Raw genomic sequence first — 12,500 nt, forward strand, 5'->3', positions numbered from 1 at the left:
GGTGATCTCGCCTACTCTGAGGTCGCTTCAACGTCACGACGCGAAACGAAAATTCGTTCGTGTCGTGTTTTGCGTAGACCCGCAGAAAAAACGAAAGCTCGGAAAGATTCGGTGCGAGAGAAGGTAAGGTGTGTATTTCTCTGTGCGAAAATCGCCTCAAAGAGAAAAAAAATTCGAATAGAAGGAGAACACTCACTCTCTATTCGATATACAATATGTGTATGTACGAGCGTTTTATGCATCTCGCCAAAGTGCCAAACTTCGTTCGTCGTATCATGTTCGAGCTAAGACTCACGCAAGACATCCGTGTAACGATCGTCCGGTTTTTAACGTCCGTCCTCTTTTTCTCCTACAGCCGTTTCTCTTCTCTCGACGATTCCAGCGGTTCCCGGTATGGGAACTCACGCAAGTGAAAAAGCGAGCGAGACGTACCGTCGGGTGTGTGTGTGTTCGGGGACTGGACGACCGGCGCGACGTTAGGATGCGCGGTCCAGCGATAGACGACGAAGGGGCATGGGATGACCAACACTCTCTTTTCTCTATTCTCGAAGCGCCGAATTGCCATAAAAAAAAAATCACACGCGCGCACGACATAGTCGTACGCGCGTGTATACCTCGTCTCTCTCAAAGTTTTCTTCTCGAGCCTCGCCAAAGGGGATCGTCTTCTTCCCCGTCTACGATCTCTCCGACGACGACCGTACGAACAACTTCGTAACGGACTCACATGCGCATCTTCCTCGGGTACAGAAACGCTGCGGAAAACACCTCGAGCTTGTAGTACAGCGGCACCCGTGTATAGCCGATCTTAGACACACGCTAGTTCGCACACGCATTACATATATAATATGTAAGATTTCCGACGAACGTGGCTTTTGGGGAGCCAGGCGCGCGGGCAGAGAGATACACGACGACGGGGAAAATTCGTCCCGATACGAGTACGTGTACTCTCCGATCTCCGCGCTACGCTGGGGATCATACCTCCCTAAGTCGTCAGAGCGTTCGAAGAAATCTCGCGTGTGCGTTCCCGGATCTACGGCTGATACTTTCGGGGCTTGTAAAAAAGCACAGAGCGTGTAAAACGCAACGACGACCCATCGATGCGACGGTCCTCGTTGTTGTCCGTCGCTTTCGCGAAGAGACGGAGTGGGCATTCGATCCCTGGGGCTGTACGAGAGTCTTAAGAAAAGACGGTAGATTATGGCAAAGTTTCGCACGCCATCGAGTTTAGGTTTTTGGTTCTCTCTTCTCTCCTCTCTCGACCGAGTTCCCATATTTGCTTTCTCTCTCTCAGTCTCGCCAAATATAATATTCGTTTAAGACGACGTCGGGGGCGCGGACCTTCGTGCGTCGAACACCGGCAAACGTAGCATATATCGCCTGATATGAAAAAAAATCGGTCACGAGGAGAACACTACGAGTATATACGTTCGATAACCGATACACGAAGCGGTGCATAAGCGGGCGGTCGCCCTCGTAAGGACGACTCACGACGCCGCGAGCGCTCACGCAGGTCCGTGACGGTTCTCTCCGCTCTTATTCGTATCCCTTCGTATACCTTCGTCCGACTCTGAAACGTTCTCTTATAATTTTTAAGAAGAACGACGGCGGGTCGTCAAGGCAAGAAGGGACAGAGAGAGACAGAGGTAGAGTTTCGTAGTCTCCCGTGAACACGATAGATTATATATCGAGCATGCGTACGACTTGCACGGTCTCTGCACGACCGCGACGAACGCCGACGAGCGTCCAACAATCGCTCGTACGTCGCGTATGTTCTCTCCGTCCGCCCTTATTCGTATCCTCGTTCTTGTACCTTCGTCCGACTCTGAAACGTTCTCTTATATAAAGAAGAACGACGGCGGGTTGTTAAGGCAAGAAGGGACAGAGAGAGACAGATACGGAGAGTGACGATACGCAACGCAAGCAGTCTTAGGTTTACGTGAGCAACCCCCAGCCAGGCGTGGTCCAGGAATTGTATCCGTGGACCGCAATGTGCGTTCGAAATGTCGATGTTCATGTGTCCTGCAGTTCACACGTTGACGCGCAATTAGCTGCGTTCTTCATCGACCCACGAGCCAAGTGATCCACCGTTCAGGGTAATCTTTTATAAATTTACAACAGTTCAGTACTCAACTGTACTCTTCTCGGTTCTATCGAAGCCGAGTTCCGTCACGTTCGACCAACGGGAATCGAACGCGCAGAAGTCGCCATAGAATTGACGACACAAAACGTTCGAAAAAAAAAGAAACCGACGAACGCGCGAAGATACGCGCGTTCGCCGGCCGGGCGTAAAGTACATTATGATATATAACAGCCATCGAGATCGAAGCTCCGTTCGTCAGGAAACGACGGGGATATATACACCCGATTCTGAATCCTCTGTACAGCACACGATCTCGCGAACGAGTAAGCACGGTGGCCAGCCCATGTTATATATGTGTTTGATTCTACTCTCTCGTCCAATTATTCAAGAAACAGCGCGCGTGCATCTCTCCATCGTTCGGGTGATAGTAAAGATTCGATGGGATTCGCGCGGCCGTCCGCCTCGAGCGGTCTTTCGTCCCAATATCCAGAAGCAGGGTTTGAAAAACTCTAGCGACGGCACGGGTGTCCGACTCACGACATCGAGGTTTCGAAGCCGGCGATCCCCTCCGAACGGATGGCGACCACGCGACGACTGAAAGCATGAAAAATCGACGAAAGATAGAACACATCTCCGTTCGGGTGGTGTTTTTTTTTAAAAAAAAAAACAAAAATTCGATGGGACTCTCAGCCATCGTCCTCGCGCGGTCTTTCGTCCCAATATCCAGAAGCAGAGTTTGAAAAACTCTAGCGACGGCACGGGCGTCCGACTCACGACAACGAGGATAGACAGCCGGTCCCCTCCGAACGGGTTATGCGACGATAAACTCGATGAAACTTTAGTCTCGTTCAGGTAGTGTGTGTCTTGTAAATCAAAAATTCGATGGGACTCGCATCCATCGTCCTCGCGCGGTCTTTCGTCCCAACATCCAGAAGCAGAGTTTGAAAAACTCTAGCGACGGCACGGGTGTCCGACTCACGACAACGAGGATAGACAGCCGGTCCCCCCTGAACGGTATATTATATATGCGATGATAGACGACAAACTGGATGAAACTTTAAGTCTCGTTCAGGTAGTGTGTAAATAAAAAATTCGATGGGACTCGCATCCGTCGTCCTCGCGCGGTCTTTCGTCCCGATATCCAGAAGCAGAGTTTGAACAACTCTAGCGACGGCACGGGTGTCCGACTCACGACAACGAGGAAAGACAGCCGGTCCCCTCTGAACGGTAGTATATTATATGAAACTTTAAGTCTCGTTCAGGTAGTGCGTAAATCAAAAATTCGATGGGACGCGCATCCGTCGTCCTCGCGCGGTCTTTCGTCCCGATATCCAGAAGCAGAGTTTGAAAACCTCTAGCGACGGCACGGGTGTCCGACTCACGACAACGAGGAAAGACAGCCGGTCCCCTCTGAACGGTAGTATATTATATGAAACTTTAAGTCTCGTTCAGGTAGTGTGTAAATCAAAAATTCGATGGGACTCGCATCCGTCGTCCTCGCGCGGTCTTTCGTCCCGATATCCAGAAGCAGAGTTTGAAAAACTCTAGCGACGGCACGGGTGTCCGACTCACGACAACGAGGATAGACAGCCGGTCCCCTCTGAACGGTATATAATATGAAACTTTAAGTCTCGTTCAGGTAGGGTGTAAATCAAAAATTCGATGGGACTCGCATCCGTCGTCCTCGCGCGGTCTTTCGTCCCGATATCCAGAAGCAGAGTTTGAAAAACTCTAGCGACGGCACGGGTGTCCGACTCACGACAACGAGGATAGACAGCCGGTCCCCTCTGAACGGTATATAATATGAAACTTTAAGTCTCGGTCAGGTAGTGTGTAAATCAAAAATTCGATGGGACTCGCATCCGTCGTCCTCGCGCGGTCTTTCGTCCCGATATCCAGAAGCAGAGTTTGAAAAACTCTAGCGACGGCACGGGTGTCCGACCCACGACAACGAGGATAGACAGCCGGTCCCCTCTGAACGGTATATAATATACATTATGCGACGGTAGACGATCGACTAGACGAAACCTTAGTCTCGTTCAGGTGGTGTAAAAAAAATTCGATGGGGTACGCACGCACGGCTGTCGTCGTCCTCGAGCGGTCTTTCGTCCCAATATCCAGAAGCAGAGTTTGAAAAACTCTAGCGACGGCACGGGTGTCCGACTCACGACATCGAGGCTTCGAAGCCGGCGGCGTTCCCCTCTGAACGAGCTTCGGCTAGACTAGTTACGAATCGTTGCTACACATCGTCTTCATCGCCGTCGTCGACACCGACATCATCATCATCATCATCGGTCATCGTCGCATAGCGGGCCAACATCCACGCGATGCGTCTTCGTTCTAGGTTACCCGATCCACGAGTATGTTACACGTGGTTTCGTTATTTCGAACGAAACGACATACGAAGAGCACACGCCCTTTGGGTAGGAAGCACGTTTCGAGAACGACGAGAGTTTCGAGGAAAGAGACGAGAGAAGTCGACGCAGAAGGTATCCATGGATCTTCGAAGAGAACCTTCGAAGATGTATATCGGTATCCTTTCGCTCTGCGCGACTCGCTACAAGTTCTTTCGCTCTCGTCGACTCGTTCTAGACGCTTCGTTCGATCCCAAAGAGGAGTCTTCGATATGTCCCGTTGCTAGGAGGAGAACAAACGCAACACAGACCACGAAACATAGAAGAGAATAGGCGAGCATGATCTCCCCGACACGAGGCACTTTAGAGATTTTCTTATTAGTTTGCATGGACTTTTATATTTCGTTTGTACGGTTTCCACGATGCAAATACGAAATACGAGATCGTGACGGCGGGTCTTTCTGTGTACGGCCTCTCGCAGGCGCCACGACTGCATTTCTCTTTACACCTGGTTTCCATCGTAATTTTTTCGTTTGATATCGAGCCTTAACTTTTGTTGGCTCTTTCGACGCTAGAGTTCCCTTTTATTAGAATTTCATATATATGTTTTATTCGGAGACGGCGGGTCTTTCTGTTTACGACCTCACGCAGGCGCCTCGAATAAGTTTCATTCGCATTTCGTTTTTATACTTGTATATATATATATATATATCTCTTCATCCCGCTGATCGAGAGAGAGTGCCACCTTCTCTTCGTATAATTCCGTAGCTGGAGGGTCGTCTCCTCCTTAAGAATATTTCTATTCGTGCCAACGGAGGTTGCCAAGCTCCCTGGCGTTTTCGTTTGTTAAAGTATATAGCTTGTTAATACGTCGTATATACTTTCGTCGAGACAGGAGGAGTACAGCTCCTTACCGACCATTGATATATATTTCATAGTTTTTTTATATGTGTTCAAGTCAAATTCTTTTGGTATCGTATCGTTAATGATCCTTCCGCAGGTTCACCTACGGAAACCTTGTTACGACTTTTACTTCCTCTAAATGATCAAGTTTGGTCATCTTCCCGGTAACATCGGCAATGCTTATCACATTGGCCGCGCACCAGTCCGAAGACCTCACCAAATCATTCAATCGGTAGTAGCGACGGGCGGTGTGTACAAAGGGCAGGGACGTAATCAACGCGAGCTTATGACTCGCGCTTACTGGGAATTCCTCGTTCATGGGGAATAATTGCAAGCCCCAATCCCTAGCACGAAGGAGGTTCAGCGGGTTACCCGGGCCTTTCGGCCAGGGAAAACACGCTGATTCCTTCCGTGTAGCGCGCGTGCGGCCCAGAACATCTAAGGGCATCACAGACCTGTTATTGCTCAATCTCGTGCGGCTAGAAGCCGCCTGTTCCTCTAAGAAGATTTGTTTGTACGTTGGGAGTAAAAACCCACCGACCGAAGCCGGGGGCCTTCGAGATACCATAAGTTACGTCTATTTAGCAGGCTAGAGTCTCGTTCGTTATCGGAATTAACCAGACAAATCGCTCCACCAACTAAGAACGGCCATGCACCACCACCCACCGAATCAAGAAAGAGCTATCAATCTGTCAATCCTTCCGGTGTCCGGGCCTGGTGAGGTTTCCCGTGTTGAGTCAGATTAAGCCGCAGGCTCCACTCCTGGTGGTGCCCTTCCGTCAATTCCTTTAAGTTTCAGCTTTGCAACCATACTTCCCCCGGAACCCAAAAGCTTTGGTTTCCCGGAAGCTGCCCGCCGAGTCATCGGAGGAACTTCGGCGGATCACTGGCTGGCATCGTTTATGGTTAGAACTAGGGCGGTATCTGATCGCCTTCGAACCTCTAACTTTCGTTCTTGATTAATGAAAACATTTTTGGCAAATGCTTTCGCTTCTGTCCGTCTTGCGACGATCCAAGAATTTCACCTCTAACGTCGCAATACGAATGCCCCCATCTGTCCCTATTAATCATTACCTCGGGGCTCCGCAAACCAACAAAATAGAACCGAGGTCCTATTCCATTATTCCATGCACACAGTATTCAGGCGAAGGTAGCCTGCTTTAAGCACTCTAATTTGTTCAAAGTAAACGTATCGGCCCACCTCGACACTCAGTGAAGAGCACCGCGATGGGATATTAGTTGGACCGCCCGCGCGGAGCTAAGCCCACCGATAGGACGTACCACATAATGCCAGTTAAACACCGCGAGCGGTGAACCGACACTGTGACACACAGATTCAACTACGAGCTTTTTAACCGCAACAACTTTAATATACGCTATTGGAGCTGGAAGTACCGCGGCTGCTGGCACCAGACTTGCCCTCCAATTGGTCCTCGTTAAAGGATTTAAAGTGTACTCATTCCGATTACGGGGCCTCGGATGAGTCCCGTATCGTTATTTTTCGTCACTACCTCCCCGTGCCGGGAGTGGGTAATTTGCGCGCCTGCTGCCTTTCTTGGATGTGGTAGCTGTTTCTCAGGCTCCCTCTCCGGAATCGAACCCTGATTCCCCGTTACCCGTTACAACCATGGTAGGCGCAGAACCTACCATCGACAGTTGATAAGGCAGACATTTGAAAGATGCGTCGCCGGTGCTAGATGACCATGCGATCAGCACAAAGTTATTCAGAGTCACCAAAACAAATGATGGACGGACAGACGAGCCATCCGCCACCGATTGGTTTTGATCTAATAAAAGCATTCCTACCATCTCTGGTCGGAATCTGTTTGCATGTATTAGCTCTAGAATTACCACAGTTATCCAAGTAAATGTAGGTATGATCTAAGAAACCATAACTGATTTAATGAGCCATTCGCGGTTTCACCTTAATGCGGCATGTACTGAGACATGCATGGCTTAATCTTTGAGACAAGCATATGACTACTGGCAGGATCAACCAGGGATCTTATTCGTATAACAATTCTTATAAATTTCGTTTAAGCTCTCTTAGTGTCGTAGGTGGGACGTAAGCACCGTACGACGAGACTTTTCGTTCTTAAGATAGATATATTATACAATATATCTCCTAGCGACGTTCGAGATACACCCATATTTCAGTAATAATCCTCGAACGCCGCTCGCAGCCACTTTGTAATTCTCAACTCCACCTCCTCTCTCTCTCTCTCTCTCTCTCTCATAGTCTTATATAGAATGTTTAAGATCATACTTCTAAAGGAACACTCCTTTAATAATGCTGTCTTCGTGTAAAAAGACATATCTCAGTTAGAATATCTTAGCGGTAAAGCACGTATACACCTCACGCTGAACGAACAAGCGCGTATCCCAGTGCGTCACGCTGGACATACCGTAAGAATATTCTTCCCAATCGGTAGAACATTTTCGGTAGAAAACATACTACGCAAAGATAGTACGCTCCTACCGCCTCATCGAATACTTCTGCGAAAGCAGCAGTTTTTATAGAAAGCAGACGGTTATACTCTTTTTGAATGAATCGATGCTCAGTTAGTACAAGCACACACGCATCTAACAACTTTTGTTAGAATACGTACACACAGGTCACCAGCTTCCCGCCTCAGGGGAACCTTGCCACGATATTTGGTCATTACGTCCAGGACAGCGACCCGCGGCGCAGCAGTGTAGAGAAAAAACCAGAACGAGAACGGAGGAACAGTCGAGAAATAGCGTAAAATACACTAAGACTCGAGGAGCGGTGACTGAATCCTCAACCGAGGCCGTAGAATAGCCACGCGCTCAACGCTGTTCCGACCGAACCGTCCGGCTCGACGTCTCTCTTATAGATACGAAAGCGCCAGCCGGAAGGCCGGCGCCGGCCGGGCTAGCGGCCGCGCGCTTACGGTGCAAAACCTCCGTAGCCACGTACCGTTCGGAAGGGACGCTGGAACTTAGTCTCGCGAACGCTCGATCACTACTATACAAAGCCAATATCCAACCATCGAAATACATTACCAGACGTTTTATTAACATAATAGAAATGCAGTTTTACCAAAAAATTAATTTTTTTTTTCACCGAAAAATTCCATCAGTAAACATACTCTTATATCGAATACGGACAAAAAACAAGTTTATAATCAATTACAATACGTTAAAATAAGTAGAAATATGCAAAAAATATATACCTTGTAACGTTAATTAACGAAAAAATTGGAAAAATATCCCAGTCGTGTCAGTCCGACGAACGCTAATTTTTTGAAAAAATCGATAAAAATGTTTAATCCCGACGTATTTAATAGAGATAGAACGATTCCTGTAAAAAAATTTATACCTTGTAACGCTTTTTAACGAATAAACTCGAAAAAACTTTTTCGCGCCCGGAATTTTTCTAAGTCCCAACGTACCGGCACGGAATTTTTCTATGTTCCAACGACCGGTCGTGTCGGTTCGAACGTTTTTATATCCGTCCGCGGACGATATAAACGCTTAATCCCGACGTGTTTCATCGCGTTATAACGATTTATGTAAAAATATTCGTACGTTGTAACGCTTTTTAACGAATTAACTGGAAAAGAGTGTTCGGTCCGAAAATTTTCTAAGTCCGAACGACCGGACGCATAGGTCCGTTTTTAAAAATCGTTCTCGGACGGAAATAAACCATTAATCCCGACGTATTTCGTCGAGTTACGTCGATTTATGCAAAAAAATTCATACCTTGTAACGCTTTTGAACGAATAAACTCGAAAAAACTTTTTCGCGCCCGGAATTTTTCTAAGTCCCAACGTACCGGCTCGGAATTTTTCTATGTTCCAACGACCGGTCGTGTCGGTTCGAACGTTTTTATATCCGTCCGCGGACGATATAAACGCTTAATCCCGACGTGTTTCACCGAGTTATAACGATTTATGCAAAAATATTCGTACGTTGTAACGCTTTTTAACGAATTAACTGAAAAAGAGTGTTCGGTCCGAAAATTTTCGAAGTCCGAACGACCGGACGCATAGGTCCGTTTTTAAAAATCGTTCTCGGACGGAAATAAACCATTAATCCCGACGTATTTCGTCGAGTTACGTCGATTTATGCAAAAAAATTCATACCTTGTAACGCTTTTTAACGAATAAACTCGGAAAAACTTTTTCGCGCCCGGAATTTTTCTAAGTCCCAACGTACCGGCTCGGAATTTTTCTATGTTCCAACGACCGGTCGTGTCGGTTCGAACGTTTTTATATCCGTCCGCGGACGATAGAAACGCTTAATCCCGACGTGTTTCATCGAGTTATAACGATTTATGCAAAAATATTCGTACGTTGTAACGCTTTTTAACGAATTAACTGAAAAAGAGTGTTCGGTCCGAAAATTTTCTAAGTCCGAACGACCGGACGCATAGGTCCGTTTTAAAAAATCGTTCTCGGACGGAAATAAACCATTAATCCCGACGTATTTCGTCGAGTTACGTCGATTTATGCAAAAAAATTCATACCTTGTAACGCTTTTTAACGAATAAACTCGAAAAAACTTTTTCGCGCCCGGAATTTTTCTAAGTCCCAACGTCCCGGCTCGGAATTTTTCTATGTTCCAACGACCGGTCGTGTCGGTTCGAACGTTTTTATATCCGTCCGCGGACGATATAAACGCTTAATCCCGACGTGTTTCATCGAGTTATAACGATTTATGCAAAAATATTCGTACGTTGTAACGCTTTTTAACGAATTAACTGAAAAAGAGTGTTCGGTCCGAAAATTCTCTAAGTCCGAACGACCGGACGCATAGGTCCGTTTTTAAAAATCGTTCTCGGACGGAAATAAACCATTAATCCCGACGTATTTCGTCGAGTTACGTCGATTTATGCAAAAAAATTCATACCTTGTAACGCTTTTAACGAATAAACTCGAAAAAACTTTTTCGCGCCCGGAATTTTTCTAAGTCCCAACGTACCGGCTCGGAATTTTTCTATGTTCCAACGACCGGTCGTGTCGGTTCGAACGTTTTTATATCCGTCCGCGGACGATATAAACGCTTAATCCCGACGTGTTTCATCGAGTTATAACGATTTATGTAAAAATATTCGTACGTTGTAACGCTTTTTAACGAATTAACTGAAAAAGAGTGTTCGGTCCGAAAATTTTCTAAGTCCGAACGACCGGACGCATAGGTCCGTTTTTAAAAATCGTTCTCGGACGGAAATAAACCGTTAATCCCGACGTATTTCGTCGAGTTACGTCGATTTATGCAAAAAAATTCATACCTTGTAACGCTTTTTAACGAATAAACTCGAAAAAACTTTTTCGCGCCCGGAATTTTTCTAAGTCCCAACGTACTGGCTCGGAATTTTTCTATGTTCCAACGACCGGTCGTGTCGGTTCGAACGTTTTTATATCCGTCCGCGGACGATATAAACGCTTAATCCCGACGTGTTTCATCGAGTTATAACGATTTATGTAAAAATATTCGTACGTTGTAACGCTTTTTAACGAATTAACTGAAAAAGAGTGTTCGGTCCGAAAATTTTCTAAGTCCGAACGACCGGACGCATAGGTCCGTTTTAAAAAATCGTTCTCGGACGGAAATAAACCATTAATCCCGACGTATTTCGTCGAGTTACGTCGATTTATGCAAAAAAATTCATACCTTGTAACGCTTTTAACGAATAAACTCGAAAAAACTTTTTCGCGCCCGGAATTTTTCTAAGTCCCAACGTACCGGCTCGGAATTTTCTATGTTCCAACGACCGGTCGTGTCGGTTCGAACGTTTTTATATCCGTCCGCGGACGATATAAACGCTTAATCCCGACGTGTTTCATCGAGTTATAACGACTTATGCAAAAATATTCGTACGTTGTAACACTTTTTAGCGAGTTATTTCGAGTTGAACTTTCGGTACTTTCGTAGCGGTGCGAAAAAATTCTAAGTTCCAACGTCCCGGTCATGCTGGTCCGGAGGAGGAAATTTTTTAAAAAAATAAAGTGAAATCGTTACTTTCGACTAGATTTCGTCGATAGATAACGATTTCACGCAAAATTTGTATACCTCATAACGCTTTTTAGCGAGTTATTTCGAGTTGAACTTTCGGTACTTTCGTAACGGGGCGAAAAAATTCTAAGTTCCAACGTCCCGGTCATGTTGGTCCGGAGGATGAAATTTTTTAAAAAAATAAAGTGAAATCGTTACTTTCGACTAGATTTCGTCGATAGATAACGATTTCACGCAAGATTTGTATACCTTATAACGCTTTTTAGCGAGTTATTTCGAGTTGAACTTTCGGTACTTTCGTAGCGGTGCGAAAAAATTCTAAGTTCCAACGTCCCGGTCATGTTGGTCCGGAGGATGAAATTTTTTAAAAAAATAAAGTGAAATCGCTACTTTCGACTAGATTTCGTCGATAGATAACGATTTCACGCAAAATTTGTATACCTCATAACGCTTTTTAGCGAGTTATTTCGAGTTGAACTTTCGGTACTTTCGTAGCGGTGCGAAAAAATTCTAAGTTCCAACGTCCCGGTCATGTTGGTCCGGAGGATGAAATTTTTTAAAAAAATAAAGTGAAATCGTTACTTTCGACTAGATTTCGTCGAAAGATAACGATTTCACGCAAAATTTGTATACCTTATAACGCTTTTTAGCGAGTTATTTCGAGTTGAACTTTCGGTACTTTCGTAGCGGTGCGAAAAAATTCTAAGTTCCAACGTCCCGGTCATGTTGGTCCGGAGGAGGAAATTTTTTAAAAAAATAAAGTGAAATCGTTACTTTCGACTAGATTTCGTCGATAGATAACGATTTCACGCAAAATTTGTATACCTTATAACGCTTTTTAGCGAGTTATTTCGAGTTGAACTTTCGGTACTTTCGTAACGGGGCGAAAAAAATTCCAAGTTCCAACGTCCCGGTCATGTTGGTCCGGAAGACGAAATTTTTTAAAAAAATAAAGTGAAATCGCTACTTTCGACTAGATTTAGTCGAAAGATAACGATTTCACTAATAATTTCGATAAGTTATAACGCTTTTTCTCGAGTTATTTCGACTCGAACTTTCGAACAGTGGCGAATATTTCAAAGTCCCTGCGACGCAACTATACTCTCTTACCCGTTGCTCGCTCGCTCCGCTCGCTCGAAAAAAAAATAGCCCAACCCAAAACCAATTCCTTTCGCGTTCGT

General features: G+C 45.8%; 1 long non-coding RNA gene and 3 other non-coding genes across 4 annotated transcripts in view; 1 reads left to right on the forward strand and 3 right to left on the reverse strand.

The window, feature by feature from the left end:
• The window catches only part of LOC117241538, a 4,083-nt gene extending 4,058 nt beyond the window's left edge, over positions 1-25 (reverse strand). The window contains exon 1 of the ribosomal RNA XR_004495042.1: positions 1-25. This exon is cut by the window's left edge and continues 4,058 nt beyond it. This is a non-coding gene — a ribosomal RNA (large subunit ribosomal RNA).
• Positions 26-1,941: 1,916 nt separating this feature from the next.
• On the reverse strand, positions 1,942-2,096 carry LOC117241536. The gene has a single exon (XR_004495040.1). It is a non-coding gene; the product is annotated as a 5.8S ribosomal RNA (ribosomal RNA).
• A 223-nt stretch (positions 2,097-2,319) lies between these two features.
• Positions 2,320-4,977, forward strand: LOC117241535. The gene is made up of 2 exons (XR_004495039.1): positions 2,320-2,626; positions 4,258-4,977. It is a non-coding gene; the product is annotated as an uncharacterized LOC117241535 (long non-coding RNA).
• A 440-nt stretch (positions 4,978-5,417) lies between these two features.
• LOC117241537 lies at positions 5,418-7,340 on the reverse strand. Its single transcript, XR_004495041.1, has one exon. It is a non-coding gene; the product is annotated as a small subunit ribosomal RNA (ribosomal RNA).
• Positions 7,341-12,500: the final 5,160 nt, after the last annotated feature.

Source organism: Bombus vosnesenskii, unplaced genomic scaffold (genome assembly GCF_011952255.1).
Source record: "Bombus vosnesenskii isolate JDL3184/JDL3185 unplaced genomic scaffold, Bvos_JDL3184-5_v1.1 scf7180000016080, whole genome shotgun sequence".
Classification (NCBI taxonomy): domain Eukaryota; kingdom Metazoa; phylum Arthropoda; class Insecta; order Hymenoptera; family Apidae; genus Bombus; species Bombus vosnesenskii.